This window comes from Acanthopagrus latus, chromosome 5 (assembly GCF_904848185.1).
Source record: "Acanthopagrus latus isolate v.2019 chromosome 5, fAcaLat1.1, whole genome shotgun sequence".
NCBI classification, from domain to species: Eukaryota; Metazoa; Chordata; class Actinopteri; order Spariformes; family Sparidae; genus Acanthopagrus; species Acanthopagrus latus.
Window position 1 is genome coordinate 21544277 of NC_051043.1, and position 10708 is coordinate 21554984.

At 37.6% G+C, this 10708-nt stretch overlaps 1 protein-coding gene across 7 annotated transcripts in view; it reads right to left on the bottom strand.

Annotated features, from left to right (window-relative positions):
- Nucleotides 1–9911, bottom strand: part of gpat2 (glycerol-3-phosphate acyltransferase 2, mitochondrial) — a 109203-nt gene extending 99292 nt beyond the window's left edge. For 5 of the 7 annotated variants that reach the window (XM_037097156.1, XM_037097155.1, XM_037097150.1 and 2 more), the window contains exon 1: nt 9569–9908. The gene's annotated coding sequence lies outside the window, so the exon portion shown is untranslated. Of the gene's footprint in view, nt 1–9568 lie in introns of all 7 variants that reach the window. The other 2 variants (XM_037097153.1, XM_037097157.1) reach the window with 2 other exon arrangements.
- Between the last annotated feature and the right edge of the window lie 797 nt (nt 9912–10708).

Sequence of the window (10708 nt, forward strand, 5' to 3'; positions counted from 1 at the left end):
CGGTGTCATCATCATGCTTGCTTTATTTTCAAGCTGGCTTCATCTTGTTTATGGTACAATGTCCACACAAAGCAAATTGGAGCTTGTCAATCACAATAATTTTAATGGAAAAAAAATCTAACAGAAGGCTCTGGTGTAGTTCTTTACGATTCCTCCTCAGTATTGGAGACCTGTATAGCAGAATGTGAAGCCATGTTTGGTGTATTGCACTCAATTATCAACCCTTGTTGATGTCTTGCTTCTACACAGAATGTTTTGTTTATATGCCACCTTGCATTTTGGAGAATACTGTGACTGGTCAATCAAGCCTATCAAGGAGAAATGGGCAGGCTCGTGGCTTGAGGCCCACACAACCTAAAAGCCTCCTGAGGACATCATTGGAAACCGCACTGTGTAAAAGCCACTTTTATTGCAGCCCCCAAAATAGTTATTTAAATTTTTATAAGTCTAGTGGACAACATTTACCCAAAGAAACCCTTTTTTGTTTTGCTTTTCAGAAAAACCAACAGTGGGCACTTTATATGCAGCAGTAATTGCATAACAAAGGCTACTGTTGCAGAAGTTGGACTCCGAAGAGGGAATTTCTCAACAATCAATGAGATGTTGAACACCTTTAATATGTATTTTGGCTATGGTTGGATAAAATGATTTGGATCAGTGATAAACTGTTGACTGTAACTTAAAGCTGTCAATGGGGGCAGTGCCTGAATAACAGACCTTAACACAGCTGAGACGTGCAACAGCCATAAAAAAAAACCTAAACCCTTAAACACAATCAAGTATCTATTACAGTGAATTTACAGGGCAAAAAAAGAAAGAGATAAAAATTAGAAAAATTACAAAGTAAGATGCTAGAATTGGTAATGCTATGATTAATACTACAGACTGTACTTTGAGAACTATCGTAGCTACAGCAGTCACAAATATGCATCCACATGCATGGACAAACCACTGGATTCCCTCAAGACCACTCATGTAGAAGAAGACAGATGCAATCATTGCCCACCAGATATCATGAATTACTGCCTCAGTTCTCTTGACACAAGACACTCACAAGGCACAGCACTTCAAAGGACAACATGCAAATCAAATAGACTTTATCCCAGTGGGTCTTTTTTCAAAAAATCTGAAAACTAGGGCTGTATTCATATTTTTTGTGTGAGGTTTATAGTGTCCTATCTAGACCAGCAGCACAGAGACAATGACAACAATGAGAGAAAGGCAGATATCCTGAATGTACTGCAAAGTTCATAACCAATTTTCTTTTCAGGGTAGTATGTGTATGATTAATGTCATAAAGTAGGGTTTTTGAGCAACTTCCTAGATCATTTATGTACAGTAATGACTAATCTTTAAACAAATATCTCAACTAACATCTATCTAAACAACCTTTTGATTCTCACATCAAATCTCTCAGCAGGCCATTATAAAAATTCAAAGGATGTTTTTTTCTCTGAAAAACACTCCTTGTAATAGAGATGATGGTGTACTGTTGCTGTGGTCTCTTGTAACATAGCAACTAAGTGACTTATTCAGTACATTTTCCATAGAACAGCTGTGGACCCCCAACCAAGGCCTCGAGAACAACCCGAGGGGCAGCAACGACTCCAGTGTATCCACTGGTGTGGATTAAAAGGAAAAGGCTCACACACAAACACATCCATACACACACGCAAATACATAGTGGGCTTGTTCTGCATTGTGTTCTTTACTGTTGGGACAGGAAGAGGGATGTCTGTCCTACCATATTCTGAAGCAACAGCAAGGCTTGTCTGAAGAGGACGATGGTGTCTAGACTATCAGTGCAGTCTTAAAAGAAACGAAAGACATTTTAGGAGGCTGAGGCTGAGGATCATCTTAGTGAACTAAATCAAAGCCTAAAAAAACTCTGTCAAAGTCTGAAGTCTCTGAATGAAGCCAGACAAGCCAATGTGAATCAAAGCAGAGGAAATCCAAAAAAACAAATCAATAATTAAACAAGGGTCTTTGGATACTTAAATTTTTCCTCTTTTGGGCATAAAAAGATCCTTCATATTTAATTTTACACAAAACGTGCACCACAGATGTGTATCTGTATGTGGTTGGCAAAATCATTACACTCAGTCTTTTTTTTTTTTTTTTTACACACACAGTCTTTTTTTCATGCTTGTATGAACTGTATGTGGCACATCTCCCCAGTCCCCAGCAAGGAGTAAGTGTCACACCAGATGAGAGGAAAGGAGAGGGATAATAAATAAAGCCTTCAAGGAGTGAAAGTGTGGCATCTTCAGCATGATTAGGTATTCACTACCAGACAAGCCAAATCAGAGGTAATAGGGAAGACATCAATGCAGTGAGAAAAGACAAATGAGAGAGGAGAGGGATGAGATGTGAGGGGCGGGAGAGAAAACCTCTGACTCAGAGCTCATTTGATTGCAGAGAACAAACTCCTTTCTATCTATGACGTACACATGCGCACTCATCGATTCACTACATGGCACTCTTTCAGCAAACCAGCGCAGACGGACATTTACTTTGACTTACTTAAATCTATTTACAGCCAAATGTTGCTGCACACCTCGACACATGCCAGCTCTTGATATGTGGATCAGCTCATTTACCAACATGACACAGATACAGGCTTTTCCTCTTCTTCTCAGCATCAGGGGGTGAAATGACATGACATCTATCCTGTCAAAGCTTAGGAACATTATATTAGGCCTCATCTGAGCTTTCAATTTACCTCACAGTGTCATCATTTTTACTAACCTCAACCCACACATCAGGATGGTTTGTTGAATGTTCTTGCAAGGAGAATACCGGCTGTTGCTCATTATTTTTAATTTGTCTAAAACTAAGTAAAGCAGCAATGAAACATTTGGTCACTGAGATAAATGAAAATTTCACTTCCAATCAACCTCTCAGCCTTGACTAGATCATTGCTGCAGGAGCAAGCAACATTACACCATGACGCTCATTTTAAAAACACAGCTAATGTTGTGATGCTGTTATAAATATAGTGGATACTACAGCAGGCTGGTGCCACTTGACACTCATCCGATCAATCGACAAATAATGAGGAGATTACCGATGATCGTTGGCACTGATGAGTTTAAGGGTCAAGGGATTTTTGGAGCTGATCACCAATCACTGATCACTGGAAACCATATGAGCAGTCAATAACCAATCAAAAGGATGTTTCTATACTTATTATAATCTATGACTGGTTGTTATTATAATAAAAACAACATTAAATGTTGATTAAAGATTTAATCAGAATTATTTTGCTATATTGCACGAAATACTTAAAAGTAAATCTGTTTGTCACTGCTTGTATCTGGTTACTTTTATCTGACAGTGGTTAAGTAAAATGATCTTAAGTGTCCATAATTCCAAACTCAAATACTTTTACCTCCAAACTAAGCTCAGCTGAAGCACTTCAGTACATTTATTGACTGTAAACATCTAAAGTTGAACTGCAGTACACTGTCAAAAAGCTTCATATTCCTCTGAGCAGAAAGTCCTGCTGTGTGTTTAACTCCACTGTTACTTATCAGCTTTGTTAGCTGTTGGCTCACTTTTGCCAAACACATAGCAGGACACCACTGGTCTTATGTTTTTCTGATTGGCTCTTCTGATTAGCCTTCATAGAGATCACTGATAAAAATATTGACAACAAATGTCGCCCAATTAAGACCAGCGGCCAATCAATCATAGCATGCTTAGCCAATTTATATATTCAGGTTAGGGTGCAATAACCTGCTTCTCACAGCTGACGCCGTTAAGATGAATGATAATAACTAATATTTTTGTATATTTCTTATATTCATTTGTTTGAGTTTCCAAGGTGCAGTTTATACACAGCTGATGGTACGAAAGGCAAAAACTGAAGTAAGCAAAGACGGATCATTTGATATTTCATATTCTTTTACTCCTTTTTCTGCTTCCGTGATTATTGATGGATTAAAAACACACTTTTTAGGAGCAAACAGTCACCTGCTGTATTGGAGTTTGCAAAATGCTGTGCTTGTTAAGTAGATGAAAGCAATTTGGCTTCATATTACCAGCTCTATTGATTTGTTAAAATTTCACGATAACAGACAAATACCCGATCATATGAATACCCCAATATCAGGCAGATCACGGATCCTAAAATTATGCAAAATGTATTTAAGAAATGTATGAAAATGCTGTAAGTCTGCTGTGGCAATCAAAGGTAATTTTCCTGCATAAACATGTCTTTTACATATTGAACTAGATACACTATCTAAGCTGTAAAGTCACTTATAAGTCACAAATAATACACATATCAATACCAATCAGCATGAGTCATGCTGCCTTTTGATTTTGTTTTGATTAATCAATCACACACCCGTGATACATGTGATCCAATATAAACAGACACCATTTTTGTCTCTGTTTGTTCTGTGTCCTAAGGTATGTCAACATAATAAATCACTCAATTTCTGATTATAAAATATTTGCTGTATATTAACTAAACTAAGCTTGTAGTGGATTTTATCTTTGAGTAAACTTATCCAGAGGCAGCATGTAAGCAACATACATGTCCTGTTTCCAACACTTTAAAGCTGTAGTCTGGAATTTTGAGAAAAATGTAGACTAAGTCAGAAAATTTGAATTATCACAGTTCCCAGGTCCCTCCTTCTTCCTCTCTGCTGCGCTGCAGCCCTGCCTGTAAAGCCCCTCCCAACAAAGGAACCTGCAGTGCACAAGCAGGCTTGTTACCACAGTAATAGAGGATGCCAGATAACAAGACAGTGCATTCAAAATAACAACAACAACATAAGCCCCGATTGTTCTCCCTCTGACCATGTAACTACGACGACGAGTGCTTCATGCAGATTACTGTAAACATCCCAGGTAACAAACAATATTCCTCATATCGGGGGATACTGAGTTACCAGCTAATCAATACCCGGTGCAACGCCATGCTGCCCACAGCTCTCTCCACCTCTGAAATGATGCTCTGTTATTTATTCTTGTTTTCTCTCTGGCTCAGTTCAATTCTTTCTTTTCACACTGCTTTTCTTAGTCAATCTTCTTATTTCTTCTGTTTGACATGTGCAATGTTGACGCATTCTTTGGCTCTGTTGTTGTCTGTTCTCCACCACTGCTTACAGTTTGGGCTTGAAAGTATCTGACCAGGTAAGGGCAGGCACTGCACCTGCGCAGGGGAGGGGCACTGCCCAGTACATACTGCGTGAGGGAGGGGGGCTGCCAGCAGGGTATGCACAAGAGTGAATGACACTTCTCAGACACTCCCCTTGGCTCTGATTGGTTGCATTGAGCTGGCAGCGGTGGATTCTTGCAAATCAAATTACAGCCACTGAGTGGAGACATAGACAATGGATTTTTACACAGCTGACCTGTATCTTATTCTACTGTCAGATCATAATGACAATTTTAGCAAATATAACAAAAAAATTGTTACAGGCTACAGCTTTAAGGAGATGATCTCACACTGTTTAATGAATCAGGAGCATCTGTTTGTCCATGAAACTATCAATTATACACTGTGGTACGCTGCTAATTTGGGTTGTCAATAACATGTTAGAAGCATTAACACCAAAGTCAATCAGGACCTTAGATGAGTCAATTGCTATTGACAAGCTAATCACACATTCCTGACGACTACAGATTCCAACCCTATTACCATGTGTTGTTTGTGTTTAATGTGTACAGAAATAGGAGATGTATGGTTCTTTCTCTGAGGCAACTAATTTGTCCATTCAGATCCTACTCAAAATATCAATATAGAATGTTGACACTACATGCTGTCTTATGCCAATGTTTTGAAAAATATCTCCATGAAGTAGCAGCACAACCCATCAGAGAGGAAGCATATCTCAAGGATTTATACTCCCAGTTGTTCTGCACACACGAAGTAAATGTATATATCTACAGATTTATAGGGAGAGAAGGGAATTAAGATTCTAGTACCATTGCATTACGCATACATGTGGCAGAAAGGGATTCCCTCAGAGCATCTTATGTGAAATCTACCTTCATCTCACTGAATCCAGTCAAGAATTACCTAATTTTCTTTAACCTCAATATCTGAAAAAAGAGTATAATGACAGTGATAATCATCATCATGTTACTCTGAAATAACTCTTGATAAATTGTGTTTGCAGTGGTCACTTTGTAGCCTTGTCAAAGCTCTCTACACCCACATATCTGTAGGTGTTTTGTGTTCAGTTACCTTGGCTGACAAACATCAGTTGGGTCTCAAAGGCATCCATCCTTCCCAGTTACTTGACTAGGGCACTTACTAGAAAAGACCAACTGTTTGACTGTTCACAGCAGAGGTTGTGACAGCCCTCCTATTATGCAGAATGCAGCTGAATTTAATGCATGCAGGAAGAGGACATTTAATTAACTGGCTCCAACATTTAAACAGTTTTTTATAGTAATTATGGTGATTTAAGTACTGCATGAATTCAAGTTTAATGCCATTTGGAGCACACTTTTTGTGATTTTCTTCTCCCTACCCAATATTAATGACAGTCCAATTAAATATTTGCTGTTTAATCATCTTGTCAGTACCCCGATAATTAGGTCCACTACAAAGAGACACCAAATGCTTTCAGCATTACCTCTGAGTACTTGTACATTCCTGGTATTGAAGTTCATCTGCTCTGCATGCAATGTTACTTCTGTGGGGTCTAATAGCACCAGTTGCAATTTCAACCATCAGTAAGCTTTTAATCTAGGTTGTGGACTGTCTTCAGATATTCACTTTTTATGTGTTGTAAGATGGGGAAGGTGCTGTCTACTACAAAATGCCTGCTATGTACTGGCACTGGCTCAAACACCGCCCAGAGTGGTAAGTGGTAGGAGTATGATTCTACTTAACTAAATTCTCCTTCCCCCTTGAATAGTACAGTCTGAAAATGAGTGACAGTGACATTAAAGCACTTAAATATCTTCTTTTATGTTTCTGAATATTCACCCTCACAAGATCCCTGACAGATGTGTTTTCTTCAATCGTGCCATTTGGTGTAGATCTGTGACTTGATTGAAGGTGTCATAATGAAATTTTCATTATTTATGATTTTCTGGCAGCCGGGATAAATCTGACACAGATGGACCTATGTAGGAGAAACACTGATGTCAGTGTTGATTCCCTAATCTCCGAAGTCACTTTCACCAAATGTGACTTTTGAGTTTTTAATTTAGATATCAGTTCTGCCAAATCATTGAATTATTACATCATTGACGCACATTTGTTTCACATGACCAATTTTCACATGAAGATCATTTTGCTTACTGCTAGTTATTAAGTGTTAGTGCTATTACCTATTTCCTTAATTTCCATAAATGTTTTGTATTTCTATCACTACAGATATAAATGACACCCAAGTCAGGAATGCAAATTGATTGTTATTCTATTCTGCATGAATAGAAACCAGTGGTAACCTTAAAAGAGAGGGAAAACTTGACATGTATTTTAGAAAATGGTCAACTCTAGTGAGCCGGGTTACAGCACATTCTAGAAATGTAAAAGGAAGCTTAATTTGCACTTCATTAACTAGTTTAAACACACCCTGGTGAAAGAAAAAATGCTCAAGAACTTCTCTGTCTTATGTCAAGTTTTGTGTCAAGGTTCTAGACTCAAAACTTTTTTCATACAATGTAATTTCAGTCAAGCTAAAACTGTTGCAAAAAAGAGACTGAGTTCAGACATATGGCGATATTAGAAAGTTGTTCTGTCTACACACAATAGTCTGATACTTTGACACAATTCTGTCACAGTATCAGTGTTTCTTTCAACCATTCCTCTCAGTAGAATGAAGTTTTATGTGACAAAAAAATCCAATACCGTGCAATTTTAAAGCCTGGCTAAACAGTTGAAGTATAAGCGGAGGAGTGGGGGGGACACAACACGACTCCATCGGAAAAAGGCAAAAACACACTGGTCAGTGGAGTGATAAAATGTTGACGTGTGACTGCAAGACAATTCTGGAGGAACTGGACCGTAAGATCTCTCAGATGAGCTCTGTGAGGCCAGGCCTCAGTCACCTACAGTACATGCTCCTCCACCAGTGGCCTACACATTATTAAATAAGACTACAATGTTCACGAGACAAGATAGTTTTAAACATGATTATTCCATATTAAGTTCTTTCATTCCCAGTCATTCTCTTTAATAATTAAAACCTTGATAACTAATTCATTAAAAATGTGTTTTTCTTCTCACATGCGGTTGTTTTTACAGGAATTTCCCATGACAGCTGCTCCTTAGAAATAATCTAAGCTTTTTTTCCCAAATATAGTTTGAGGCAAGTAAGACAAGTTAAGACACCCTAAAACCACACTGTTTTAAAAGGTCTAAATACTACACTGTTCACCCAGTGTGGATGTGAACAGCCTTAAAGTTAAAAGTCAAGAGTGTATTGTAAAAGACATTGTCTTTTTTCCAATTCATTATGCTAGCATACAGATCTGAAACAAAGAATAACACATCACTGCCCTAATACTTTCTCCTGACTATAATGCAAATCAAGCCTCAGTGTAAATAATTAGACTGGGGATCCAGAAAAAAAAACAAAAAAAAACATTCATTTCGAATATCTGGACTTGAACTTAATGCCTAGGACAGATATAGGCAACTCCATAGCATTAACTAAATAGTTTAAATACAAGTCATGGCTTTTTCAATAAATATAGTCAGCATCTATCTTTAATGTAACCAGGATTTTCCACAGGGTATTGCAGACAAGGCATAGTACATAGCCTGTACTAATGAATGCCTAAATTAACATCAGCAGAAAATACATTTTAAAGACATAAATATGAACCTTGAATTGGTCAGAAAGTTATAATCAGTGTATCACTAAACAAAATAAAAATAACTGCCTGCATATCTGACATAATTCACGCCTTTGGTATGCAATGCATACACTAATATCTGCACCCTAAAATACAAAGCTGAGTTTTTGAGTATTTATTTAGCCTTGTCATTAAGAACAAAACTGGGTTGATGTCCTGCTGAATTCTCACACAGTATTTTAACTGTCTATTTGCTACCTACACAGAAATGGACCTCTGTTCTCACCAAGGTTTATTTATTTGTATTTTCTTTATGGCGTCCAAGAGCCTTGTCTAAATTTACATGGCCAAAACATTAGCACATAGCATCCATTCACAAACAATAACAGACTTTAGTGAGTGTAAAGTGTGATACAGCCCTAGGTGCTGTACAACAGCGCTAACCCTAACCCAACTTCAACCAGGAGAGGGATGTGCTAGCTACAGTAAAGATAGCAGTTAGCATACAAGCACCAATACCCATCATAGTTTGTCCAGACATAAGAGCCACGCTAGTCATTAATATACCTGACATATAAACAACATGGAGGAACAAAGAAAGAACTATAGCAAAAAACCATGGTGACAGCATTTCTAATAACCAAAAGCACAGAGCTGATACTGAAGTTGGTTTGGTTTTGTAGCTAACTGACAGCTAACGTTTTAGCATGTGTTTGTCCGGTTAATTAGCAACAAACACAACAGACTAAAACACATTTTACACTGACAGTTACCGAAAAAAAGCAGCTGTACTTACCAACTTAATTAGCTTATGTCCGAACAGTAACAGTCCAGTGTGTAAACATCTGTCCACTTGTCTCATGGCGTGCTCATGGCTCCTCCTGTGGCACCCGCAACCCACGTTACAGTAACGTTAACCTAAACTGTTTCAGTGACAGAGCAAACTCTCAAACACGCACAAAGTCGTTAAACAACATTAACCAGAGTTTTGGAGATGTTTAAGAGATCCTCTCTCCGTGAGCGTAAACTACTCTGTGTATTGCAGTTACATATAGGAACCGTTTTTAGCTTGTTTACTTATTTATTTGACCCGTTCCCAAGTTGAATCTCTGAATCTAAAATGGCGGCCGGAAGTGATATAATCTAAAATGAACTCAGGTTCAAAATGTCATTTGATAATACACATTTCTACTGGGTACATTGGTGTTAATTTATGTTTCTGTTGTACATAATTATAATATATTTATACGTTTAACGTGGTGTTACTGGAGCACCACATTAATAATCTGCCCAGAGATGACACTGCTACGACTGCTTCCAGAAATTTAAAACTTTTTGTTGAGCTTGAGTTGGGATTTTTTATTTATTTATTTATTTATTTATTTTTTGGTTATCAAAAACACATTTTCAGAGCAACAAACTGTTGTAAACAGAGGACCAACCATTCAGATTTTCTATGATTTGAAATGAAAGTTGGCTGTTATCATAAAAGTTCAGTATAATCAATAAGGCCTCAATCCAAATGCAAAGGTTCAATTTCAGCATCCCAATGTTTAAAGGTGTAAGTTTGAACTTTTGATTTTGTTTCTTATCTATATTGTTAATATTATTCTTACTGATTTTTTTTCCCTCTTCTCTTCTCTTCATGGGCTTATCTACCTATTCTCTCTATATATATATTTTTACTATTTTGCTATCCCTTTTTGCTGCTGCAATAATGCAAATCCTCACTGTGGGACTAATAAAGGATATTCTTATATATAAGTACTGCACAACATAGATCCTATGATTTGCAGTGATTTTCTTGCTGTCTTATTTGAGTGGCCTTACTCACGACCCAGAATGACTTTTACCCCATGAGGACCAAATGTTAGACTGGAGCCAGGTGTGAAGAGCTTGAGCCTAAGTGGAGTTAGGTCACTTTGTTGTTTGAGTT